This window comes from Rhinoderma darwinii, assembly GCF_050947455.1.
Source record: "Rhinoderma darwinii isolate aRhiDar2 chromosome 5 unlocalized genomic scaffold, aRhiDar2.hap1 SUPER_5_unloc_36, whole genome shotgun sequence".
Classification (NCBI taxonomy): domain Eukaryota; kingdom Metazoa; phylum Chordata; class Amphibia; order Anura; family Rhinodermatidae; genus Rhinoderma; species Rhinoderma darwinii.
The window spans coordinates 343,088-369,552 of NW_027461794.1; the positions used below are offsets into that span (position 1 = coordinate 343,088).

General features: G+C 45.5%; 10 non-coding genes and 3 pseudogenes across 10 annotated transcripts; all 13 read left to right on the plus strand.

Annotated features, from left to right (window-relative positions):
* Positions 1-2,129: 2,129 nt before the first annotated feature.
* On the plus strand, positions 2,130-2,321 carry LOC142691223 (U2 spliceosomal RNA). Its single transcript, XR_012859852.1, has one exon. It is a non-coding gene; the product is annotated as a U2 spliceosomal RNA (small nuclear RNA).
* Positions 2,322-3,669: 1,348 nt separating this feature from the next.
* LOC142691101 (U2 spliceosomal RNA) lies at positions 3,670-3,860 on the plus strand. The gene has a single exon (XR_012859750.1). It is a non-coding gene; the product is annotated as a U2 spliceosomal RNA (small nuclear RNA).
* A 1,295-nt stretch (positions 3,861-5,155) lies between these two features.
* On the plus strand, positions 5,156-5,346 carry LOC142691102 (U2 spliceosomal RNA). The gene has a single exon (XR_012859751.1). It is a non-coding gene; the product is annotated as a U2 spliceosomal RNA (small nuclear RNA).
* A 1,340-nt stretch (positions 5,347-6,686) lies between these two features.
* LOC142691103 (U2 spliceosomal RNA) lies at positions 6,687-6,877 on the plus strand. Its single transcript, XR_012859752.1, has one exon. It is a non-coding gene; the product is annotated as a U2 spliceosomal RNA (small nuclear RNA).
* Positions 6,878-8,219: 1,342 nt separating this feature from the next.
* Positions 8,220-8,410, plus strand: LOC142691104 (U2 spliceosomal RNA). The gene has a single exon (XR_012859753.1). It is a non-coding gene; the product is annotated as a U2 spliceosomal RNA (small nuclear RNA).
* A 1,350-nt stretch (positions 8,411-9,760) lies between these two features.
* LOC142691105 (U2 spliceosomal RNA) lies at positions 9,761-9,951 on the plus strand. The gene has a single exon (XR_012859754.1). It is a non-coding gene; the product is annotated as a U2 spliceosomal RNA (small nuclear RNA).
* Positions 9,952-11,246: 1,295 nt separating this feature from the next.
* On the plus strand, positions 11,247-11,437 carry LOC142691106 (U2 spliceosomal RNA). The gene has a single exon (XR_012859755.1). It is a non-coding gene; the product is annotated as a U2 spliceosomal RNA (small nuclear RNA).
* Positions 11,438-12,767: 1,330 nt separating this feature from the next.
* Positions 12,768-12,958, plus strand: LOC142691108 (U2 spliceosomal RNA). Its single transcript, XR_012859756.1, has one exon. It is a non-coding gene; the product is annotated as a U2 spliceosomal RNA (small nuclear RNA).
* Positions 12,959-19,604: 6,646 nt separating this feature from the next.
* LOC142691261 (U2 spliceosomal RNA) lies at positions 19,605-19,805 on the plus strand (annotated as a pseudogene).
* A 1,295-nt stretch (positions 19,806-21,100) lies between these two features.
* On the plus strand, positions 21,101-21,291 carry LOC142691109 (U2 spliceosomal RNA). The gene has a single exon (XR_012859757.1). It is a non-coding gene; the product is annotated as a U2 spliceosomal RNA (small nuclear RNA).
* A 1,340-nt stretch (positions 21,292-22,631) lies between these two features.
* LOC142691110 (U2 spliceosomal RNA) lies at positions 22,632-22,822 on the plus strand. Its single transcript, XR_012859758.1, has one exon. It is a non-coding gene; the product is annotated as a U2 spliceosomal RNA (small nuclear RNA).
* Positions 22,823-24,162: 1,340 nt separating this feature from the next.
* On the plus strand, positions 24,163-24,273 carry LOC142691296 (U2 spliceosomal RNA; annotated as a pseudogene).
* A 1,351-nt stretch (positions 24,274-25,624) lies between these two features.
* Positions 25,625-25,829, plus strand: LOC142691242 (U2 spliceosomal RNA; annotated as a pseudogene).
* The last annotated feature ends 636 nt before the right edge of the window (positions 25,830-26,465 follow it).

Genomic DNA, 26,465 nt, shown 5'->3' on the forward strand with positions numbered 1-26,465 from the left:
TATTACTGAAGAGCTGCCCCCTTCCTGGAGGAGGGGGATTGTGTCCTTAATTTTTAAAAAAGGTGAGAGGGACCAGTTAAAAAACTGGCGCCCTATTACTCTTTTAAACGTTGATTGTAAAATTTTAGCTAAACTAATAACAATCCGTTTTAAACCTTTTATTCATAAATTAATCCATCCAAACCAGGTATGTGGGGTACCTGGGAGGTCAATTACTGAGTCCCTGAATATTTTACGTGACATCATTTGGTATTTTAAAGAAAGGGGTCAAAGCCTTGCTATTTTATCCTTAGATTTCGAGAAGGCTTTTGACCGGGTCTCCCATGAATATCTTTTTATGGTTCTTAAAAAGATGGCTGTTCCTGAAATTATTTTAACACGTATTAAGCTTTTATATCGATCCTGTTTTAGCCAAATTTCTATCAACGGATTTTTAACTAAAGGTGTTCCTCTTTTATCAGGGGTGAAACAGGGGTGCCCGTTGTCTCCGCTCCTTTTTATTTGTGCCATAGAACCTCTGTTCACCCTAATAAGAGATGATAAAGTCATCAGAGGCGTGCCCATACCTGGAGGAAGGGGGAACCAGGTAAAAATCCTAGGCTATATGGATGACGCCACCGTCCTATGCCCAGACGCCGCTTCTATGAGACGGGCATTGAGGAACACCGGCTTTTTTTGTGAAGCCTCTGGTTTTAAATTAAACGTTGATAAGTGTGACTGTTTTTATACTGGTGTATGGGATTCCTCTGTGACACCAGGAGTTAACATGCAGCAGGATCAGATAAAAATTTTAGGAATTGTTTTTAATCAAGAAAACGATGGGAGACCCAATTGGGATTCAGTAATTGCCAAAATGGAAAAAAAGGTTTTAATGTGGAATTTGAGAAATCTCACCATGGAGGGAAAAGTTTTAATAATTAAATCTGTTTTATTACCCATAATGCTTTATGTAGCTATGGTTTTCCCTCCAACAATTTTATATATTAAAAAAGTGACCAGGATCTGTTTTATGTTTTTATGGGGTTCCAAAATGGAAAAACTAAAACGTGATTTTATGTACAGATGTAAGGACAATGGCGGGAGAGATGTTCCTAACCTTTTTAACTTCTTTTACATTAAATACTTTTGCTTCTGTTTTAAAATGTATAATTCTGATGGTATTTTTAGCTACTTTTTAAAGTACGCTACGGGCATGATTTTTAAACGATGGTTTCGTGTCCCTTTGAATTCTCCTGTGCTTCTGTGTCCCCCAAAACAATATGCGGTGCTCGAAAAAACTGTCAGGCTCCTAGGTCTCCAAGAATTGGAGCCTGACATATTGGGGGACCAGAAAAAAGTGTCACTCTCCTGTAGGCGGCAGGAGGATACACTGGCAGTTTCAAATTTCTCACAGGCAAGGTCCAAGGTGGTGTGGCGGAACGTTTTCGGGAAATTTATGGCAAATGTGCACAAGGACCTTGCCTGGGCAATCGTTCACCAGTGCCTCCCTACTCGTGAATTCCAGCATAGGCGAGGACTGGTGGCGAGAGCCAAGTGCCCGAGAGACAGGTGTGGTGACGACGAGACGGTAATGCACCTGTTTTGGAACTGCCCATATGCACAGGAGGTTTGGAGGAAGGTAGGCCCATTGCTGAAATGGGCCTGCGGTCTTAAAGATCTTAAATTTGAATACGTGTTTTATGGTCTTTTTAACTGCCCAAGTTTTAAACAGCAAATGGTCTGTTGGATCATTTTAAACTGTTTTAAGAATGCCATCTGGAAGGTTAGGAACATTCTGCTTTTTAAACATGATTTTATTGACGTTAAAAATTGTGTGAAATATGCCCTAAGTGAAATGTATATTTATTATCTTAGGGACAAAAAGCAGCTAGGGGTAAAAGAAGCAACATCCATGTGGTGTTTGCAAATGTGGAATACCATAACATTGTAAATAAAAATGGTTTTATTCTTTTATGTCTTTTATGCCCTGTATAAATTTTATCCTGCTATTGTTCTGTACTTTTATTATAACATCTGTATTACTGGTCTTATTATTATTACTTTTGTATTCATTTAAATGTATGAATATTCATGTATTATGCTGTTGATTTTATCTTGTGGTTTCAATTTTAAAAAAAAGTCTGTAAAATATATTATTTTTGCCAATAAAAAACTTTGTTGAAACCTTATCTGTTCTTATCAGTTTAATATCTGATACGTCCCCTATCTGGGGACCATATATTAAATGGATTTTTAGAACAGGGAGATGGAAATAGAGCTTGCTCTGTCCACTCCACGCATTGACCTGGTATTGCAGTATTTCCAGGACCGGTGCACCCTTCCCTTATGTGTTGACTAAAATCAGATTCCAAAAGTGCTATTTGTGTTTGCTATTGTTTTTGTCTTTCTGATGGGATCTCCCCTTTTAATCCCATTATTTCAACACCTGTTGGACAATGCATTTGTACAGTCATGTGTGATAATGAGCTCATTTATTAAATGCAATTAATTAATACATTGCCACCTCTTGTTGTGTGTGTGTGTGTGTGTGTGTGTGTGTGTGTGTGTGTGTGTGTGTGTGTGTGTGTGTGTGTGTGTGTGTGTGTGTGTCTTCTGTGTTTCTGTGTTTCCGGCATTTCACATTGGAACAGCTCATTCACCTTCCTTGTCTTCTCTCCGCCCTCCCTTTTAGGTAGGTTAAAGAGCTGCACCTGAGCCAGCCACTGATTGATTGATGCAGCACCACAGTCAAATAGTGGAGTGGAGTAGGGGGAACAGCAAACAGCCATTAAAGCAGCCCGCCCGCCACAATGGACCTACCTGTGTACACTAGATGGATGTGATGGAATGTACTGTCGTCCCTACATTTCCAAGAAGAAGTAAGAATTGCAGTTGCAACAAACCCTTGCTTGCCTACAAAGAGAGCAGCAATTTGGATTTGTTACTATGTTACCTGGAAGAATAACAAACTGTGCAAGGATGGAGGTTGTAGGAGCAAAGAGAAGTTGTCTGTAAAGTTGGTGGATGCCTATTTTCCATTTTGCAGTCCCTTGTCTCCCTCTTGTGGCCTCCTGGAGGCAAATAAATGTGCAAAAAAAAGACAGCCTGGCGGCCGGCTGTTGCAGTGTTGCCCTCTCAGGCAACACTGAGTGACTGACTGAGCCGCACCGTCTTATATAAAGTTCAGACGGAACTTTGCACGTGTCATAGTGGAGCCCTCAGGATTCCAGAGCCAGCTTTCTGACATCATAATGGGGCCTGCCTCAGAGATAGATAAAAGCCTGGGCCCAGGCAGTGTTGGTCAGTGCTGCTCAGCAGGCAGCACTGGACTGGACTGGACTGGATTACAGCTGATACAAGGTGTGAAGGAACAAGGGGTGGCTGTGGGCATGCACTTGCTGCCGCTGCCAGTGTTTATCTGCATGGCAGGAGGGCATTTGGGCGTTGCCAGGAAGGCGTTTTTATGTAGATTCCTCCTCTTTCAGCACTGCATTGTGGTGCAAGCAAAAGAAGCAAATCCTGTGTAGCTTCCTCTCCGGCCTTTATTCACCTCCCTCCCGCTTAGTAGCTGTAAATGTGTGTGAGCCTGCAGGGCCCCATGGAATTGCCTAGGAGTAGGCTGAATCAATCGCTGCAAGGGGTGAACAGCAGTATGGGACAGGCTCGGGCAAGGCAAGGGCCGCTCGGGTTATCGCTTCTCGGCCTTTTGGCTAAGATCAAGTGTAGTATCTGTTCTTATCAGTTTAATATCTGATACGTCCCCTATCTGGGGACCATATATTAAATGGATTTTTAGAACAGGGAGATGGAAATAGAGCTTGCTCTGTCCACTCCACGCATTGACCTGGTATTGCAGTATTTCCAGGACCGGTGCACCCTTCCCTTATGTGTTGACTAAAATCAGATTCCAAAAGTGCTATTTGTGTTTGCTATTGTTTTTGTCTTTCTGATGGGATCTCCCCTTTTAATCCCATTATTTCAACACCTGTTGGACAATGCATTTGTACAGTCATGTGTGATAATGAGCTCATTTATTAAATGCAATTAATTAATACATTGCCACCTCTTGTTGTGTGTGTGTCTTCTGTGTTTCTGTGTTTCCGGCATTTCACATTGGAACAGCTCATTCACCTTCCTTGTCTTCTCTCCGCCCTCCCTCCTAGGTAGGTTAAAGAGCTGCACCTGAGCCAGCCACTGATTGATGCAGCAACACAGTCAACTAGTGGAGTGGAGTGGAGTAGGGGAACAGCAAACAGCCATTAAAGCAGCCAGCCGCCTACCCGCCACAATGGACCTACCTGTGTACACTAGATGGATGTGATGGAATGTACTGCCGTCCCAACATTTCCAAGAAGAAGTAAGAATTGCAGTTGCAACAAACCCTTGCTTGCCTACAAAGAGAGCAGCAATTTGGATTTGTTACTATGTTACCTAGAAGAATAAAATAACAAACTGTGCAAGGATGGAGGTTGTAGGAGCAAGGAGAACAAGTTGTCTGTAAAGTTGGTGGATGCCTATTTTCCATTTTGCAGTCCCTTGTCTCCCTCTTGTGGCCTCCTGGAGGCAACTAGCTGTGCAAAAAAAAGACAGCCTGGCGGCCGGCTGTTGCAGTGTTGCCCTCTCAGGCAACACTGAGTGACTGACTGAGCCGCACCGTCTTATATAAAGTTCAGACGGAACTTTGCACGTGTCATAGTGGAGCCCTCAGGATTCCAGAGCCAGCTTTCTGACATCATAATGGGGCCTGCCTCAGAGATAGATAAAAGCCTGGGCCCAGGCAGTGTTGGTCAGTGCTGCTCAGCAGGCAGCACTGGACTGGACTGGACTGGATTACAGCTGATACAAGGTGTGAAGGAACAAGGGGTGGCTGTGGGCATGCACTTGCTGCCGCTGCCAGTGTTTATCTGCATGGCAGGAGGGCATTTGGGCGTTGCCAGGAAGGCGTTTTTATGTAGATTCCTCCTCTTTCAGCACTGCATTGTGGTGCAAGCAAAAGAAGCAAATCCTGTGTAGCTTCCTCTCCGGCCTTTATTCACCTCCCTCCCGCTTAGTAGCTGTAAATGTGTGTGAGCCTGCAGGGCCCCATGGAATTGCCTAGGAGTAGGCTGAATCAATCGCTGCAAGGGGTGAACAGCAGTATGGGACAGGCTCGGGCAAGGCAAGGGCCGCTCGGGTTATCGCTTCTCGGCCTTTTGGCTAAGATCAAGTGTAGTATCTGTTCTTATCAGTTTAATATCTGATACGTCCCCTATCTGGGGACCATATATTAAATGGATTTTTAGAACAGGGAGATGGAAATAGAGCTTGCTCTGTCCACTCCACGCATTGACCTGGTATTGCAGTATTTCCAGGACCGGTGCACCCTTCCCTTATGTGTTGACTAAAATCAGATTCCAAAAGTGCTATTTGTGTTTGCTATTGTTTTTGTCTTTCTGATGGGATCTCCCCTTTTAATCCCATTATTTCAACACCTGTTGGACAATGCATTTGTACAGTCATGTGTGATAATGAGCTCATTTATTAAATGCAATTAATTAATACATTGCCACCTCTTGTTGTGTGTGTGTGTGTGTGTGTGTGTGTGTGTGTGTGTGTGTGTGTGTGTGTGTGTGTGTGTGTGTGTGTGTCTTCTGTGTTTCTGTGTTTCCGGCATTTCACATTGGAACAGCTCATTCACCTTCCTTGTCTTCTCTCCGCCCTCCCTTTTAGGTAGGTTAAAGAGCTGCACCTGAGCCAGCCACTGATTGATTGATGCAGCACCACAGTCAAATAGTGGAGTGGAGTAGGGGGAACAGCAAACAGCCATTAAAGCAGCCCGCCCGCCACAATGGACCTACCTGTGTACACTAGATGGATGTGATGGAATGTACTGTCGTCCCTACATTTCCAAGAAGAAGTAAGAATTGCAGTTGCAACAAACCCTTGCTTGCCTACAAAGAGAGCAGCAATTTGGATTTGTTACTATGTTACCTGGAAGAATAACAAACTGTGCAAGGATGGAGGTTGTAGGAGCAAAGAGAAGTTGTCTGTAAAGTTGGTGGATGCCTATTTTCCATTTTGCAGTCCCTTGTCTCCCTCTTGTGGCCTCCTGGAGGCAAATAAATGTGCAAAAAAAAGACAGCCTGGCGGCCGGCTGTTGCAGTGTTGCCCTCTCAGGCAACACTGAGTGACTGACTGAGCCGCACCGTCTTATATAAAGTTCAGACGGAACTTTGCACGTGTCATAGTGGAGCCCTCAGGATTCCAGAGCCAGCTTTCTGACATCATAATGGGGCCTGCCTCAGAGATAGATAAAAGCCTGGGCCCAGGCAGTGTTGGTCAGTGCTGCTCAGCAGGCAGCACTGGACTGGACTGGACTGGATTACAGCTGATACAAGGTGTGAAGGAACAAGGGGTGGCTGTGGGCATGCACTTGCTGCCGCTGCCAGTGTTTATCTGCATGGCAGGAGGGCATTTGGGCGTTGCCAGGAAGGCGTTTTTATGTAGATTCCTCCTCTTTCAGCACTGCATTGTGGTGCAAGCAAAAGAAGCAAATCCTGTGTAGCTTCCTCTCCGGCCTTTATTCACCTCCCTCCCGCTTAGTAGCTGTAAATGTGTGTGAGCCTGCAGGGCCCCATGGAATTGCCTAGGAGTAGGCTGAATCAATCGCTGCAAGGGGTGAACAGCAGTATGGGACAGGCTCGGGCAAGGCAAGGGCCGCTCGGGTTATCGCTTCTCGGCCTTTTGGCTAAGATCAAGTGTAGTATCTGTTCTTATCAGTTTAATATCTGATACGTCCCCTATCTGGGGACCATATATTAAATGGATTTTTAGAACAGGGAGATGGAAATAGAGCTTGCTCTGTCCACTCCACGCATTGACCTGGTATTGCAGTATTTCCAGGACCGGTGCACCCTTCCCTTATGTGTTGACTAAAATCAGATTCCAAAAGTGCTATTTGTGTTTGCTATTGTTTTTGTCTTTCTGATGGGATCTCCCCTTTTAATCCCATTATTTCAACACCTGTTGGACAATGCATTTGTACAGTCATGTGTGATAATGAGCTCATTTATTAAATGCAATTAATTAATACATTGCCACCTCTTGTTGTGTGTGTGTGTGTGTGTGTGTGTGTGTGTGTGTGTGTGTGTGTGTGTGTGTGTGTGTGTGTGTGTGTGTGTCTTCTGTGTTTCTGTGTTTCCGGCATTTCACATTGGAACAGCTCATTCACCTTCCTTGTCTTCTCTCCGCCCTCCCTTTTAGGTAGGTTAAAGAGCTGCACCTGAGCCAGCCACTGATTGATTGATGCAGCACCACAGTCAAATAGTGGAGTGGAGTAGGGGGAACAGCAAACAGCCATTAAAGCAGCCCGCCCGCCACAATGGACCTACCTGTGTACACTAGATGGATGTGATGGAATGTACTGTCGTCCCTACATTTCCAAGAAGAAGTAAGAATTGCAGTTGCAACAAACCCTTGCTTGCCTACAAAGAGAGCAGCAATTTGGATTTGTTACTATGTTACCTGGAAGAATAACAAACTGTGCAAGGATGGAGGTTGTAGGAGCAAAGAGAAGTTGTCTGTAAAGTTGGTGGATGCCTATTTTCCATTTTGCAGTCCCTTGTCTCCCTCTTGTGGCCTCCTGGAGGCAAATAAATGTGCAAAAAAAAGACAGCCTGGCGGCCGGCTGTTGCAGTGTTGCCCTCTCAGGCAACACTGAGTGACTGACTGAGCCGCACCGTCTTATATAAAGTTCAGACGGAACTTTGCACGTGTCATAGTGGAGCCCTCAGGATTCCAGAGCCAGCTTTCTGACATCATAATGGGGCCTGCCTCAGAGATAGATAAAAGCCTGGGCCCAGGCAGTGTTGGTCAGTGCTGCTCAGCAGGCAGCACTGGACTGGACTGGACTGGATTACAGCTGATACAAGGTGTGAAGGAACAAGGGGTGGCTGTGGGCATGCACTTGCTGCCGCTGCCAGTGTTTATCTGCATGGCAGGAGGGCATTTGGGCGTTGCCAGGAAGGCGTTTTTATGTAGATTCCTCCTCTTTCAGCACTGCATTGTGGTGCAAGCAAAAGAAGCAAATCCTGTGTAGCTTCCTCTCCGGCCTTTATTCACCTCCCTCCCGCTTAGTAGCTGTAAATGTGTGTGAGCCTGCAGGGCCCCATGGAATTGCCTAGGAGTAGGCTGAATCAATCGCTGCAAGGGGTGAACAGCAGTATGGGACAGGCTCGGGCAAGGCAAGGGCCGCTCGGGTTATCGCTTCTCGGCCTTTTGGCTAAGATCAAGTGTAGTATCTGTTCTTATCAGTTTAATATCTGATACGTCCCCTATCTGGGGACCATATATTAAATGGATTTTTAGAACAGGGAGATGGAAATAGAGCTTGCTCTGTCCACTCCACGCATTGACCTGGTATTGCAGTATTTCCAGGACCGGTGCACCCTTCCCTTATGTGTTGACTAAAATCAGATTCCAAAAGTGCTATTTGTGTTTGCTATTGTTTTTGTCTTTCTGATGGGATCTCCCCTTTTAATCCCATTATTTCAACACCTGTTGGACAATGCATTTGTACAGTCATGTGTGATAATGAGCTCATTTATTAAATGCAATTAATTAATACATTGCCACCTCTTGTTGTGTGTGTGTGTGTGTGTGTGTGTGTGTGTGTGTGTGTGTGTGTGTGTGTGTGTGTGTGTGTGTGTGTGTGTGTGTGTGTCTTCTGTGTTTCTGTGTTTCCGGCATTTCACATTGGAACAGCTCATTCACCTTCCTTGTCTTCTCTCCGCCCTCCCTTTTAGGTAGGTTAAAGAGCTGCACCTGAGCCAGCCACTGATTGATTGATGCAGCACCACAGTCAAATAGTGGAGTGGAGTAGGGGGAACAGCAAACAGCCATTAAAGCAGCCCGCCCGCCACAATGGACCTACCTGTGTACACTAGATGGATGTGATGGAATGTACTGTCGTCCCTACATTTCCAAGAAGAAGTAAGAATTGCAGTTGCAACAAACCCTTGCTTGCCTACAAAGAGAGCAGCAATTTGGATTTGTTACTATGTTACCTGGAAGAATAACAAACTGTGCAAGGATGGAGGTTGTAGGAGCAAAGAGAAGTTGTCTGTAAAGTTGGTGGATGCCTATTTTCCATTTTGCAGTCCCTTGTCTCCCTCTTGTGGCCTCCTGGAGGCAAATAAATGTGCAAAAAAAAGACAGCCTGGCGGCCGGCTGTTGCAGTGTTGCCCTCTCAGGCAACACTGAGTGACTGACTGAGCCGCACCGTCTTATATAAAGTTCAGACGGAACTTTGCACGTGTCATAGTGGAGCCCTCAGGATTCCAGAGCCAGCTTTCTGACATCATAATGGGGCCTGCCTCAGAGATAGATAAAAGCCTGGGCCCAGGCAGTGTTGGTCAGTGCTGCTCAGCAGGCAGCACTGGACTGGACTGGACTGGATTACAGCTGATACAAGGTGTGAAGGAACAAGGGGTGGCTGTGGGCATGCACTTGCTGCCGCTGCCAGTGTTTATCTGCATGGCAGGAGGGCATTTGGGCGTTGCCAGGAAGGCGTTTTTATGTAGATTCCTCCTCTTTCAGCACTGCATTGTGGTGCAAGCAAAAGAAGCAAATCCTGTGTAGCTTCCTCTCCGGCCTTTATTCACCTCCCTCCCGCTTAGTAGCTGTAAATGTGTGTGAGCCTGCAGGGCCCCATGGAATTGCCTAGGAGTAGGCTGAATCAATCGCTGCAAGGGGTGAACAGCAGTATGGGACAGGCTCGGGCAAGGCAAGGGCCGCTCGGGTTATCGCTTCTCGGCCTTTTGGCTAAGATCAAGTGTAGTATCTGTTCTTATCAGTTTAATATCTGATACGTCCCCTATCTGGGGACCATATATTAAATGGATTTTTAGAACAGGGAGATGGAAATAGAGCTTGCTCTGTCCACTCCACGCATTGACCTGGTATTGCAGTATTTCCAGGACCGGTGCACCCTTCCCTTATGTGTTGACTAAAATCAGATTCCAAAAGTGCTATTTGTGTTTGCTATTGTTTTTGTCTTTCTGATGGGATCTCCCCTTTTAATCCCATTATTTCAACACCTGTTGGACAATGCATTTGTACAGTCATGTGTGATAATGAGCTCATTTATTAAATGCAATTAATTAATACATTGCCACCTCTTGTTGTGTGTGTGTCTTCTGTGTTTCTGTGTTTCCGGCATTTCACATTGGAACAGCTCATTCACCTTCCTTGTCTTCTCTCCGCCCTCCCTCCTAGGTAGGTTAAAGAGCTGCACCTGAGCCAGCCACTGATTGATGCAGCAACACAGTCAACTAGTGGAGTGGAGTGGAGTAGGGGAACAGCAAACAGCCATTAAAGCAGCCAGCCGCCTACCCGCCACAATGGACCTACCTGTGTACACTAGATGGATGTGATGGAATGTACTGCCGTCCCAACATTTCCAAGAAGAAGTAAGAATTGCAGTTGCAACAAACCCTTGCTTGCCTACAAAGAGAGCAGCAATTTGGATTTGTTACTATGTTACCTAGAAGAATAAAATAACAAACTGTGCAAGGATGGAGGTTGTAGGAGCAAGGAGAACAAGTTGTCTGTAAAGTTGGTGGATGCCTATTTTCCATTTTGCAGTCCCTTGTCTCCCTCTTGTGGCCTCCTGGAGGCAACTAGCTGTGCAAAAAAAAGACAGCCTGGCGGCCGGCTGTTGCAGTGTTGCCCTCTCAGGCAACACTGAGTGACTGACTGAGCCGCACCGTCTTATATAAAGTTCAGACGGAACTTTGCACGTGTCATAGTGGAGCCCTCAGGATTCCAGAGCCAGCTTTCTGACATCATAATGGGGCCTGCCTCAGAGATAGATAAAAGCCTGGGCCCAGGCAGTGTTGGTCAGTGCTGCTCAGCAGGCAGCACTGGACTGGACTGGACTGGATTACAGCTGATACAAGGTGTGAAGGAACAAGGGGTGGCTGTGGGCATGCACTTGCTGCCGCTGCCAGTGTTTATCTGCATGGCAGGAGGGCATTTGGGCGTTGCCAGGAAGGCGTTTTTATGTAGATTCCTCCTCTTTCAGCACTGCATTGTGGTGCAAGCAAAAGAAGCAAATCCTGTGTAGCTTCCTCTCCGGCCTTTATTCACCTCCCTCCCGCTTAGTAGCTGTAAATGTGTGTGAGCCTGCAGGGCCCCATGGAATTGCCTAGGAGTAGGCTGAATCAATCGCTGCAAGGGGTGAACAGCAGTATGGGACAGGCTCGGGCAAGGCAAGGGCCGCTCGGGTTATCGCTTCTCGGCCTTTTGGCTAAGATCAAGTGTAGTATCTGTTCTTATCAGTTTAATATCTGATACGTCCCCTATCTGGGGACCATATATTAAATGGATTTTTAGAACAGGGAGATGGAAATAGAGCTTGCTCTGTCCACTCCACGCATTGACCTGGTATTGCAGTATTTCCAGGACCGGTGCACCCTTCCCTTATGTGTTGACTAAAATCAGATTCCAAAAGTGCTATTTGTGTTTGCTATTGTTTTTGTCTTTCTGATGGGATCTCCCCTTTTAATCCCATTATTTCAACACCTGTTGGACAATGCATTTGTACAGTCATGTGTGATAATGAGCTCATTTATTAAATGCAATTAATTAATACATTGCCACCTCTTGTTGTGTGTGTGTGTGTGTGTGTGTGTGTGTGTGTGTGTGTGTGTGTGTGTGTGTGTGTGTGTCTTCTGTGTTTCTGTGTTTCCGGCATTTCACATTGGAACAGCTCATTCACCTTCCTTGTCTTCTCTCCGCCCTCCCTTTTAGGTAGGTTAAAGAGCTGCACCTGAGCCAGCCACTGATTGATTGATGCAGCACCACAGTCAAATAGTGGAGTGGAGTAGGGGGAACAGCAAACAGCCATTAAAGCAGCCCGCCCGCCACAATGGACCTACCTGTGTACACTAGATGGATGTGATGGAATGTACTGTCGTCCCTACATTTCCAAGAAGAAGTAAGAATTGCAGTTGCAACAAACCCTTGCTTGCCTACAAAGAGAGCAGCAATTTGGATTTGTTACTATGTTACCTGGAAGAATAACAAACTGTGCAAGGATGGAGGTTGTAGGAGCAAAGAGAAGTTGTCTGTAAAGTTGGTGGATGCCTATTTTCCATTTTGCAGTCCCTTGTCTCCCTCTTGTGGCCTCCTGGAGGCAAATAAATGTGCAAAAAAAAGACAGCCTGGCGGCCGGCTGTTGCAGTGTTGCCCTCTCAGGCAACACTGAGTGACTGACTGAGCCGCACCGTCTTATATAAAGTTCAGACGGAACTTTGCACGTGTCATAGTGGAGCCCTCAGGATTCCAGAGCCAGCTTTCTGACATCATAATGGGGCCTGCCTCAGAGATAGATAAAAGCCTGGGCCCAGGCAGTGTTGGTCAGTGCTGCTCAGCAGGCAGCACTGGACTGGACTGGACTGGATTACAGCTGATACAAGGTGTGAAGGAACAAGGGGTGGCTGTGGGCATGCACTTGCTGCCGCTGCCAGTGTTTATCTGCATGGCAGGAGGGCATTTGGGCGTTGCCAGGAAGGCGTTTTTATGTAGATTCCTCCTCTTTCAGCACTGCATTGTGGTGCAAGCAAAAGAAGCAAATCCTGTGTAGCTTCCTCTCCGGCCTTTATTCACCTCCCTCCCGCTTAGTAGCTGTAAATGTGTGTGAGCCTGCAGGGCCCCATGGAATTGCCTAGGAGTAGGCTGAATCAATCGCTGCAAGGGGTGAACAGCAGTATGGGACAGGCTCGGGCAAGGCAAGGGCCGCTCGGGTTATCGCTTCTCGGCCTTTTGGCTAAGATCAAGTGTAGTATCTGTTCTTATCAGTTTAATATCTGATACGTCCCCTATCTGGGGACCATATATTAAATGGATTTTTAGAACAGGGAGATGGAAATAGAGCTTGCTCTGTCCACTCCACGCATTGACCTGGTATTGCAGTATTTCCAGGACCGGTGCACCCTTCCCTTATGTGTTGACTAAAATCAGATTCCAAAAGTGCTATTTGTGTTTGCTATTGTTTTTGTCTTTCTGATGGGATCTCCCCTTTTAATCCCATTATTTCAACACCTGTTGGACAATGCATTTGTACAGTCATGTGTGATAATGAGCTCATTTATTAAATGCAATTAATTAATACATTGCCACCTCTTGTTGTGTGTGTGTGTGTGTGTGTGTGTGTGTGTGTGTGTGTGTGTGTGTCTTCTGTGTTTCTGTGTTTCCGGCATTTCACATTGGAACAGCTCATTCACCTTCCTTGTCTTCTCTCCGCCCTCCCTTTTAGGTAGGTTAAAGAGCTGCACCTGAGCCAGCCACTGATTGATTGATGCAGCACCACAGTCAAATAGTGGAGTGGAGTAGGGGGAACAGCAAACAGCCATTAAAGCAGCCCGCCCGCCACAATGGACCTACCTGTGTACACTAGATGGATGTGATGGAATGTACTGTCGTCCCTACATTTCCAAGAAGAAGTAAGAATTGCAGTTGCAACAAACCCTTGCTTGCCTACAAAGAGAGCAGCAATTTGGATTTGTTACTATGTTACCTGGAAGAATAACAAACTGTGCAAGGATGGAGGTTGTAGGAGCAAAGAGAAGTTGTCTGTAAAGTTGGTGGATGCCTATTTTCCATTTTGCAGTCCCTTGTCTCCCTCTTGTGGCCTCCTGGAGGCAAATAAATGTGCAAAAAAAAGACAGCCTGGCGGCCGGCTGTTGCAGTGTTGCCCTCTCAGGCAACACTGAGTGACTGACTGAGCCGCACCGTCTTATATAAAGTTCAGACGGAACTTTGCACGTGTCATAGTGGAGCCCTCAGGATTCCAGAGCCAGCTTTCTGACATCATAATGGGGCCTGCCTCAGAGATAGATAAAAGCCTGGGCCCAGGCAGTGTTGGTCAGTGCTGCTCAGCAGGCAGCACTGGACTGGACTGGACTGGATTACAGCTGATACAAGGTGTGAAGGAACAAGGGGTGGCTGTGGGCATGCACTTGCTGCCGCTGCCAGTGTTTATCTGCATGGCAGGAGGGCATTTGGGCGTTGCCAGGAAGGCGTTTTTATGTAGATTCCTCCTCTTTCAGCACTGCATTGTGGTGCAAGCAAAAGAAGCAAATCCTGTGTAGCTTCCTCTCCGGCCTTTATTCACCTCCCTCCCGCTTAGTAGCTGTAAATGTGTGTGAGCCTGCAGGGCCCCATGGAATTGCCTAGGAGTAGGCTGAATCAATCGCTGCAAGGGGTGAACAGCAGTATGGGACAGGCTCGGGCAAGGCAAGGGCCGCTCGGGTTATCGCTTCTCGGCCTTTTGGCTAAGACCAAGTGTATTTATACAGGAGGTTTTTAGTCAGAAGGTGCTCAGGTACCCTCTCTCTCGGCCTCGGGGGATCGTCCAGGTTCGCCTGGACTTCACCCCCGTGCTGCTATTTGGGAGAGAGGCTTAGTCCTGAGCAACGAGTTGCGATCCCCCCCCCCAGCCCTTTGGTGTGTCTCCTTAAAGCCAAAGGGCGCAGCGCAAGCTGTGCGGTACCGACCTGGCCACGCAAATGGCAGGCGGACCTGATGCGGTGCCGGTATACGCCCGGTTGAGGAATACTGCAAGATTTATCTTGGCAGAGGGTGGAGGCGGTCCTCGTGGTCTCAAGTTCCTTGTCCACGATATTTTGGAAAAGCGGTTGGCGGTCCACAAGAACGAGATTTTGGCGATCCAGGACTACCCAAGGCGTGGAGTGTACGACGTGACCTTTATGGGAGAAGGAATCCTCCGTGATGCCATGGGAAAAGCTGAGAGGCAACAAGGTGAACTCATGGCCTTGGGAGTCCAGGTAATTGAACACGCTTTTGAAGTAACCAAACTCGTAGTGATTAAAATGTATTCCCCATACGTGAAAGATCAGGAAGTGGCGGCGTTTCTTGCTGCATACTTTAAGAACGTTAAGCTGCTGGGGAGAGTTATGAACGAGTGCGGTGTGTGGACCGTCAAATGGAAATTTATTGTTACGCTAATAAAGGACCCCTCCACCCAAGAAACGAAGCTACCACCTGCTCGTTTTAAACTTGGGAATGTGAATGGCGACCTCTATTTCTCAGGAATGCCAAACTTCTGCAGGGCCTGCGGTACCTATGGACATACCAGTTTTAACTGCGATGTCACCTGCAGGAACTGTGGAAGTAAACAACACACAATGAGGGAATGTACAGAAGAGAAAAAATGCAATTTTTGTCAAAAAACTGGTCATCTTTATTATGCTTGTCCACATAGGTACCGAGGCGAAGAAGATGAGCAACCCGAGGTGCCCCCACGTGCTCCACCAGCAGAGCAGTCCCGTCCTCAAGGAGGAGAGCAAGCTGTTGCGGCGAAAGAGCAGAGAGGTACCTGGGCTTCAAGGGTACGGCCAGCCGAAGCCAAAACAGGTGCCTCTCAGCCAGCGACCTCAGGGGATAAAAATGAGCCCAGCGCGAAGGAAAAACGGCAGGCCAAGAGGAAGGCAGAAAAGGAGCAGGCCATCGATGAACCTGTGGCATCCCAGACGGCTGGTTGCTCAGGCGGTGCCGGGCCTGCTCCTAATCCTGGGTCTCTAGAGACCGACTCGGAAGGAGAAGACTGGGTACAGGTGGGTCCCCGTAAAAAGGGGAAGCAAGAACGTGCCAGTAGGAGGGAGACAGGGGAGGAGCAGATGGATACGTCCGTGCGGAAAGATGTGGCTCCTCCTGGGACCCCCTCCTCGCCTGCACTGGTGAGGAGGACGGGCACTGCTCCCTCCGTATTATCGGACACCCCGCCATGCGCACAACCTCCCCCTCTAGACCGGCCTTCACGGGCCCAGGGGGGAGAGGCGGGGCCCTTGGGGGACCCACCAGACATGGACCCAGTCGGTCAACCGAGAGAGACCCAGGTGAGGCTGTGCGAGTCTGGGCTCCCCGTGTACGAGGTGAGTGTTGCTGGCTCAGCTCTCAGCGACAGTAGTTCTTCTCCTGCCTCGTCCCTCTTTTCAGTTGAGTCGGATGAGGGCGGGGCCATGAGTTCAAGTGAGGTTTCGGGTATTGCTGGTGGAGGAGCAATCTGATTTTAAGTACGCCTATTATTTATTATTTTAAAATCAGAATTTTGCTTTTACTCTCCACGATGTCTGAGCTCATGGGAATCTCCCTCAACGTGAGGGGCGCCAAGTCAAAAGTGAGAAGGGTTGCTCTCTTCAATTTTTTATCTTGCCTGGCAGCCTCTGTATTTTTCCTGCAGGAGTGCGGCATTCCCCATACAATGAGATATGAAAATTACAAAAAGGATTGGAAGTATGGTCCATCCGTCTGGTCTGGATCCAACGAGTCCAGATCAGCAGGGGTCGCCATTCTTTTTAAGGGAAACGTTTTAATTGATTTTATTCAAGAAATCTTACCAGGACGTATTTTAATGGTTAAAGCTTTTATTGATGGTGTAAAGTGGCAGTTTTTAAATTTTTACGGATCACCAGAAAAGAACGAAAGAGCGAGGATGCTGGAGATTTTACCGCTTTTTATCAACACATCTGAGCCTTTTATCCTCGCAGGTGATTTTAATTGTATCCTGAGAGGAGAACGCCGGCTTACCAACAGTACAAGTAGGAACTATGACAAGACCTCTGGACTGCTCAAGGATATCGTGACTGATTTTAAATTAAAAGACATATACAAAGAATGTAACAGGAGCAGTCCAGAGGAAGCCGGCGTTACCTGGAGCAACGCCACCTGTAGCTCCAGGATTGATTTTATCTTTTGTTCTGAAAATTTACTGCCTTTTAATTGTGAAGTTTTAACCAATGTGTTTTCAGATCACAGGCTTTTATCTTTTAAAGTAAAGCATGATCTTAATAATATTGTATGTAAAAAGTCCTGGAAGATGAATGTTTCCCTTTTAGACGATCCACAGGTTTTAGCAGATTTTATTGAATTTTACCAAGAAAGCAGGCGGGTAAGAGATACACGTACTCCCATCAGTGCATGGTGGGAGAAAATGAAAAAGAAAATTAAAGATTTTTTTATTAAGAAAAGCGTGGCGAAAGCCAAAGAGAAATACGCTTTTTTTAAAATTCTCAATACCCGTCTGCAGACCCTGTACAAAATGCAAGATCATGACATAGACGTTAAAGATGACATCACCAATTTGAAAAAGGAGATAGCCCAGTGCCTGGAGCAGAAAGGTAAAGAGATTATATTCCGTTCAAAAATACAACATGTGGAGGAGAACGAGACCTGCTCCAGGTACTTTTTTAAGAAAATAAATAACAAAAAGGCAATTATCAAAAATATAGAAGGGGTGTCAGATGTACAGGGTCTTTTAAGTAAAGTTCATGAGTTTTACACTGACCTTTTTAATGTTAAGACTGTGGATCATAATTTTATGCGTGACTCACTGAAGGAGATTACTACTGTTTTAGACCCTGTCTCCCAGAATTTTTTATTACAGGAGCTGACGGAGCAGGAGGTTTTAGAAACTGTCAAAAGTTTTAAAACAGGGAAAGTTCCCGGACCGGACGGTATACCCAGTGAGTTTTATGTAAAATTTTATGACATTTTAAAAGAGGATCTTTTTAACCTTTTTTCTGATGTTTTTAATTCCAAGATGCTGCCTAAGTCCTGGCGGAAGGGTGAGGTCTCCCTGCTGTATAAGACGGGTGACATCGCAGTTTTAAAGAATTGGAGACCAATAACCCTTCTAAATAGCGACTATAAAATTATGGCTAAAATATGTGCAAATAGATTAAAAGCCATAATACCCCACATTATACACTCTGACCAGGTGTGTGGGGTGCCAGGCCGCAGCATCTGGGATAATTTAAACCTAATAAAAGACGTGATTGAGGACACGAGGTCTAGAAAAGGTAAACTAGCCATTTTATCTATAGACTTTGAGAAGGCGTTCGACCGTGTCTCTCATTTTTATCTTTTTAAGGTTTTAGAACGTATGGGTATACCTGAAGGTTTTTTATTATCTATTAAAGCCTTTTACAGAGAATGCACCAGCAAAATTTTAGTGAATGGTTTTAAGACACAGGACATATTTTTAAACTCTGGGGTGAAGCAGGGGTGTCCCTTGTCCCCACTGCTTTTTATATGTGCATTGGAGCCTCTGTTATGCGCAATTCGCCGCGATAAGTGTATCCGTGGAGTCCCCCTGCCCGGGGGAGGCGGCGTAGAGGCCAAAGCAGTGGGGTACATGGATGATGTGGCGGTTTTATGTAGGGACGCCCTGTCGCTTCAGAGAACCCTTAGGCAAATCGAGTTTTATTGCTGTGCTTCCGGTTTTAAGGTAAACTTCAGCAAGAGTAATATTTTAAACATAGGAAGCATGGCTCTTAGAGATATACCGGTTCCTGTGTCTGATAATATTAAAATTTTAGGTGTCTCCTTCAGTGAGTACGACAATGGTTTTATCAGTTGGGACATGGTGGCGCAGAAGGTAAATCAAAAAATATGCATGTGGAACATGAGGAAGCTTACCATGGAGGGAAAAATTTTAATAATTAAAATGATAATTTTACCTTTGCTTTTATACTTAAGCATGGTTTTCCCTCCTCCCACGGTTTTATTAAGAAAAATTACTAAAGCTTGTTTTACCTTCTTTTGGAGTTCCAGAATGGAGAAACTTAAACGTGAGACGGTAATGAAAATCAAACCAAAGGGTGGCAAAGACTTTCCAGATTTTAATAGGTTTCTTTTAATCAAGTACTTTTGTTTCTGTCTTAATTCTCTTTTTAAACAACATCATTGGTCTTATTTTCTACGTTTTAATACTGGGTTTTTTATGCGAAGGATGGGGTGGTTTGAAATTGTTTTAACCTCACCTTATGCTTTTAATCTACCAGCAAATTACGTGATTTTAGAGAAAATAGTGGCCTTGTTTAATTTTAAAGGGAAAAATTTTAATGACATGATAAACAGTAAGAAACTTATAAAAGACATAAGAGGAAATGAAGTCGTCACTAATATTGAAAATTTTAATAATGAACGCTGTGCTTTTATCTTCAAAATGGTTAATGTGTTTTATCTTTTTAATACACAGATGGACCTGGCCTGGAGCTGCGTTCATCAATGTCTTCCATGCCGGGCATTCCAATTCAGGAGAGGATTCACGAGGTCTGCTATCTGTCCGAGGGAAGGCTGCCAGGCTGAGGAGACCGTGCGTCATATTTTTTGGAGTTGCGATTTTACTAAACATATTTGGATAAAGATATTCCCTCTAATGAAGAAGATGGCAGACCTAAAGGACTTGAGTTACGAAATGATTTTATATGGACTCTTTGGATGCCCAACCGCGAACCAAAAGACTATTGCATGGAAGACGATGAACTGCGTAAAAGAAGCTCTGTGGAAGGCCAGGAACATCCTGATTTTTAAGCACGATGTTTTATCTGTTGACGATGTTTTAGGTCTTTGTTTTAGCGAGATGTACATTTATTATTTATTAGATAAAAAAAGAAATGCCACCCTTTCAAATAAATGGTTTGTAAAAGAATGGAACTCCAATATATAAGAATTTGCCACCATGTCCCCTTTTATGTGTTTTTATGTAAATTGATTTTATTACTGTAATTCATTGTAAAAAAGCTGTAATTTATTGTAAATGTTTTTGAATTTTAAGTAATAAATCATTGACACCCCCGCGAGGGGGTAGCCAACTGAAAAAAAAAAAATCTGTTCTTATCAGTTTAATATCTGATACGTCCCCTATCTGGGGACCATATATTAAATGGATTTTTAGAACAGGGAGATGGAAATAGAGCTTGCTCTGTCCACTCCACGCATTGACCTGGTATTGCAGTATTTCCAGGACCGGTGCACCCTTCCCTTATGTGTTGACTAAAATCAGATTCCAAAAGTGCTATTTGTGTTTGCTATTGTTTTTGTCTTTCTGATGGGATCTCCCCTTTTAATCCCATTATTTCAACACCTGTTGGACAATGCATTTGTACAGTCATGTGTGATAATGAGCTCATTTATTAAATGCAATTAATTAATACATTGCCACCTCTTGTTGTGTGTGTGTCTTCTGTGTTTCTGTGTTTCCGGCATTTCACATTGGAACAGCTCATTCACCTTCCTTGTCTTCTCTCCGCCCTCCCTCCTAGGTAGGTTAAAGAGCTGCACCTGAGCCAGCCACTGATTGATGCAGCAACACAGTCAACTAGTGGAGTGGAGTGGAGTAGGGGAACAGCAAACAGCCATTAAAGCAGCCAGCCGCCTACCCGCCACAATGGACCTACCTGTGTACACTAGATGGATGTGATGGAATGTACTGCCGTCCCAACATTTCCAAGAAGAAGTAAGAATTGCAGTTGCAACAAACCCTTGCTTGCCTACAAAGAGAGCAGCAATTTGGATTTGTTACTATGTTACCTAGAAGAATAAAATAACAAACTGTGCAAGGATGGAGGTTGTAGGAGCAAGGAGAACAAGTTGTCTGTAAAGTTGGTGGATGCCTATTTTCCATTTTGCAGTCCCTTGTCTCCCTCTTGTGGCCTCCTGGAGGCAACTAGCTGTGCAAAAAAAAGACAGCCTGGCGGCCGGCTGTTGCAGTGTTGCCCTCTCAGGCAACACTGAGTGACTGACTGAGCCGCACCGTCTTATATAAAGTTCAGACGGAACTTTGCACGTGTCATAGTGGAGCCCTCAGGATTCCAGAGCCAGCTTTCTGACATCATAATGGGGCCTGCCTCAGAGATAGATAAAAGCCTGGGCCCAGGCAGTGTTGGTCAGTGCTGCTCAGCAGGCAGCACTGGACTGGACTGGACTGGATTACAGCTGATACAAGGTGTGAAGGAACAAGGGGTGGCTGTGGGCATGCACTTGCTGCCGCTGCCAGTGTTTATCTGCATGGCAGGAGGGCATTTGGGCGTTGCCAGGAAGGCGTTTTTATGTAGATTCCTCCTCTTTCAGCACTGCATTGTGGTGCAAGCAAAAGAAGCAAATCCTGTGTAGCTTCCTCTCCGGCCTTTATTCACCTCCCTCCCGCTTAGTAGCTGTAAATGTGTGTGAGCCTGCAGGGCCCCATGGAATTGCCTAGGAGTAGGCTGAATCAATCGCTGCAAGGGGTGAACAGCAGTATGGGACAGGCTCGGGCAAGGCAAGGGCCGCTCGGGTTATCGCTTCTCGGCCTTTTGGCTAAGATCAAGTGTAGTATCTGTTCTTATCAGTTTAATATCTGATACGTCCCCTATCTGGGGACCATATATTAAATGGATTTTTAGAACAGGGAGATGGAAATAGAGCTTGCTCTGTCCACTCCACGCATTGACCTGGTATTGCAGTATTTCCAGGACCGGTGCACCCTTCCCTTATGTGTTGACTAAAATCAGATTCCAAAAGTGCTATTTGTGTTTGCTATTGTTTTTGTCTTTCTGATGGGATCTCCCCTTTTAATCCCATTATTTCAACACCTGTTGGACAATGCATTTGTACAGTCATGTGTGATAATGAGCTCATTTATTAAATGCAATTAATTAATACATTGCCACCTCTTGTTGTGTGTGTGTGTGTGTGTGTGTGTGTGTGTGTGTGTGTGTGTGTGTGTGTGTGTGTGTGTGTGTGTGTGTCTTCTGTGTTTCTGTGTTTCCGGCATTTCACATTGGAACAGCTCATTCACCTTCCTTGTCTTCTCTCCGCCCTCCCTTTTAGGTAGGTTAAAGAGCTGCACCTGAGCCAGCCACTGATTGATTGATGCAGCACCACAGTCAAATAGTGGAGTGGAGTAGGGGGAACAGCAAACAGCCATTAAAGCAGCCCGCCCGCCACAATGGACCTACCTGTGTACACTAGATGGATGTGATGGAATGTACTGTCGTCCCTACATTTCCAAGAAGAAGTAAGAATTGCAGTTGCAACAAACCCTTGCTTGCCTACAAAGAGAGCAGCAATTTGGATTTGTTACTATGTTACCTGGAAGAATAACAAACTGTGCAAGGATGGAGGTTGTAGGAGCAAAGAGAAGTTGTCTGTAAAGTTGGTGGATGCCTATTTTCCATTTTGCAGTCCCTTGTCTCCCTCTTGTGGCCTCCTGGAGGCAAATAAATGTGCAAAAAAAAGACAGCCTGGCGGCCGGCTGTTGCAGTGTTGCCCTCTCAGGCAACACTGAGTGACTGACTGAGCCGCACCGTCTTATATAAAGTTCAGACGGAACTTTGCACGTGTCATAGTGGAGCCCTCAGGATTCCAGAGCCAGCTTTCTGACATCATAATGGGGCCTGCCTCAGAGATAGATAAAAGCCTGGGCCCAGGCAGTGTTGGTCAGTGCTGCTCAGCAGGCAGCACTGGACTGGACTGGACTGGATTACAGCTGATACAAGGTGTGAAGGAACAAGGGGTGGCTGTGGGCATGCACTTGCTGCCGCTGCCAGTGTTTATCTGCATGGCAGGAGGGCATTTGGGCGTTGCCAGGAAGGCGTTTTTATGTAGATTCCTCCTCTTTCAGCACTGCATTGTGGTGCAAGCAAAAGAAGCAAATCCTGTGTAGCTTCCTCTCCGGCCTTTATTCACCTCCCTCCCGCTTAGTAGCTGTAAATGTGTGTGAGCCTGCAGGGCCCCATGGAATTGCCTAGGAGTAGGCTGAATCAATCGCTGCAAGGGGTGAACAGCAGTATGGGACAGGCTCGGGCAAGGCAAGGGCCGCTCGGGTTATCGCTTCTCGGCCTTTTGGCTAAGATCAAGTGTAGTATCTGTTCTTATCAGTTTAATATCTGATACGTCCCCTATCTGGGGACCATATATTAAATGGATTTTTAGAACAGGGAGATGGAAATAGAGCTTGCTCTGTCCACTCCACGCATTGACCTGGTATTGCAGTATTTCCAGGACCGGTGCACCCTTCCCTTATGTGTTGACTAAAATCAGATTCCAAAAGTGCTATTTGTGTTTGCTATTGTTTTTGTCTTTCTGATGGGATCTCCCCTTTTAATCCCATTATTTCAACACCTGTTGGACAATGCATTTGTACAGTCATGTGTGATAATGAGCTCATTTATTAAATGCAATTAATTAATACATTGCCACCTCTTGTTGTGTGTGTGTGTGTGTGTGTGTGTGTGTGTGTGTGTGTGTGTGTGTGTGTGTGTGTGTGTGTGTGTGTGTCTTCTGTGTTTCTGTGTTTCCGGCATTTCACATTGGAACAGCTCATTCACCTTCCTTGTCTTCTCTCCGCCCTCCCTTTTAGGTAGGTTAAAGAGCTGCACCTGAGCCAGCCACTGATTGATTGATGCAGCACCACAGTCAAATAGTGGAGTGGAGTAGGGGGAACAGCAAACAGCCATTAAAGCAGCCCGCCCGCCACAATGGACCTACCTGTGTACACTAGATGGATGTGATGGAATGTACTGTCGTCCCTACATTTCCAAGAAGAAGTAAGAATTGCAGTTGCAACAAACCCTTGCTTGCCTACAAAGAGAGCAGCAATTTGGATTTGTTACTATGTTACCTGGAAGAATAACAAACTGTGCAAGGATGGAGGTTGTAGGAGCAAAGAGAAGTTGTCTGTAAAGTTGGTGGATGCCTATTTTCCATTTTGCAGTCCCTTGTCTCCCTCTTGTGGCCTCCTGGAGGCAAATAAATGTGCAAAAAAAAGACAGCCTGGCGGCCGGCTGTTGCAGTGTTGCCCTCTCAGGCAACACTGAGTGACTGACTGAGCCGCACCGTCTTATATAAAGTTCAGACGGAACTTTGCACGTGTCATAGTGGAGCCCTCAGGATTCCAGAGCCAGCTTTCTGACATCATAATGGGGCCTGCCTCAGAGATAGATAAAAGCCTGGGCCCAGGCAGTGTTGGTCAGTGCTGCTCAGCAGGCAGCACTGGACTGGACTGGACTGGATTACAGCTGATACAAGGTGTGAAGGAACAAGGGGTGGCTGTGGGCATGCACTTGCTGCCGCTGCCAGTGTTTATCTGCATGGCAGGAGGGCATTTGGGCGTTGCCAGGAAGGCGTTTTTATGTAGATTCCTCCTCTTTCAGCACTGCATTGTGGTGCAAGCAAAAGAAGCAAATCCTGTGTAGCTTCCTCTCCGGCCTTTATTCACCTCCCTCCCGCTTAGTAGCTGTAAATGTGTGTGAGCCTGCAGGGCCCCATGGAATTGCCTAGGAGTAGGCTGAATCAATCGCTGCAAGGGGTGAACAGCAGTATGGGACAGGCTCGGGCAAGGCAAGGGCCGCTCGGGTTATCGCTTCTCGGCCTTTTGGCTAAGATCAAGTGTAGTACTTTAGGGTATTGCCTTGTTTCTTGGTCAGGAGGTGCCCTGGTACCCTTTTCCTTGGCCTGGGGGGATCGTTTCTCTTAGGAGAGACTTCACCCCTCTGCTGCTATTGGGGAGGAGGATTAGTCCAGGGCAACGGGGAGCGATCACCTGCCTGGTACTTCGGTACTGAAGGTATTCTTTGGAGATTGCTGGAATTCGTTTGGAGCAGGATGGAGGAAATTCCCGAATATATGCGTACCAGGAATGCTGTCCGGTTTTTCGTGGAGGAATCTGAGCGACAAAGGAAGGATCTGGAGTTCATCACAAAGGTTCTTTTGTTGGATTTCTTTCAGCTGGAGAGATCATGCATTTTGGCGGTGATGGACTATCCGAGGAGAGGGTGCTTTGACGTTACCTTCGCCACAGAAGAAATTTATGCTGTCTTTTTAGAACGCTTGAAGGAAGGTAAAAGGGACCCAAGACTTGTGGGTGTGAAGGTAACACCACATTTTGTGCCAAACAAAAAGTTGGTGGTTGTAAAAATGTTTTCGCCTTACGTGGATGAAGAGGACATTAAGTTATTTCTCAATAAGTTTTGTGAGGAGGTGGTGGGAAAGGGGAAAGTGTTTAACCCTTTTGGATTTTGGACTGGGAAGTGGAAATTTCTTTGTAAATTTGTGAGAATTGGTGAATCTAGAAACCTATTGTTTCCTCCAGCGCGGTTCAAGATTGGAAGTGCGTGTGGAAATTTATTTTTTCTTGGAATGGATATGTTTTGTTTGAATTGTAAAGAGTATGGTCATGAGAGAGAAGCCTGTGAGAAAGTAATGTGTACAAAATGTCTGCAAGAGGGACATAAGTATAATGAATGTCAGAAAGGGAAAGTATGTAATATGTGTGGAGAGGAGGGGCACATATTCAAATCGTGCCCAAAGAAAAGCAAACGTGAGGTACAAGAGGAAAATAAGAAGATAGTCAAAAGAAAGGAAGCGGAAGTTAGTTTGGAAGAAGGCAAGCTTCACAAATTGGAAGGAAGTGGGCAAAGTGATGAGAAAAAAAGGAAAAAAGCAGAGAGAAAGAAAAAAAGTGTCATTTCAGAAGAGGAAAGAGCAGAAAGAGACAGGTTATTGGAAGAAGTAGAGCAGTTACGTAGTAAAATTAATTTTGAAAAAATGCGGAGGAGGGTGCGGCTCTGTGTAAGAGAAAATTTACCAGGGTTTCTTGAAAGGTATGGTGTGCCAACGTGGTTAACGTGCATTGTAAACTGTGAGTGGGATGGTAATGATTTGCAGGAACATCTAGTGGATATGTTAGGAACTATTGCTGTTAAAAAAGGAATGTTTTTTTGATTTCTTAAGAAAAAAAAAGGGAAAGAGGAAAACAAAAATTAATTGTACGTTTTCAGTTTTCATTGTGATGATCTAAGTCTTTTTTATTTTGAATTTTATGATTTTTAAGACGTGATCTGAATGAATTAAAAAAAAAAAAAAAAAAAAAATCTGTTCTTATCAGTTTAATATCTGATACGTCCCCTATCTGGGGACCATATATTAAATGGATTTTTAGAACAGGGAGATGGAAATAGAGCTTGCTCTGTCCACTCCACGCATTGACCTGGTATTGCAGTATTTCCAGGACCGGTGCACCCTTCCCTTATGTGTTGACTAAAATCAGATTCCAAAAGTGCTATTTGTGTTTGCTATTGTTTTTGTCTTTCTGATGGGATCTCCCCTTTTAATCCCATTATTTCAACACCTGTTGGACAATGCATTTGTACAGTCATGTGTGATAATGAGCTCATTTATTAAATGCAATTAATTAATACATTGCCACCTCTTGTTGTGTGTGTGTCTTCTGTGTTTCTGTGTTTCCGGCATTTCACATTGGAACAGCTCATTCACCTTCCTTGTCTTCTCTCCGCCCTCCCTCCTAGGTAGGTTAAAGAGCTGCACCTGAGCCAGCCACTGATTGATGCAGCAACACAGTCAACTAGTGGAGTGGAGTGGAGTAGGGGAACAGCAAACAGCCATTAAAGCAGCCAGCCGCCTACCCGCCACAATGGACCTACCTGTGTACACTAGATGGATGTGATGGAATGTACTGCCGTCCCAACATTTCCAAGAAGAAGTAAGAATTGCAGTTGCAACAAACCCTTGCTTGCCTACAAAGAGAGCAGCAATTTGGATTTGTTACTATGTTACCTAGAAGAATAAAATAACAAACTGTGCAAGGATGGAGGTTGTAGGAGCAAGGAGAACAAGTTGTCTGTAAAGTTGGTGGATGCCTA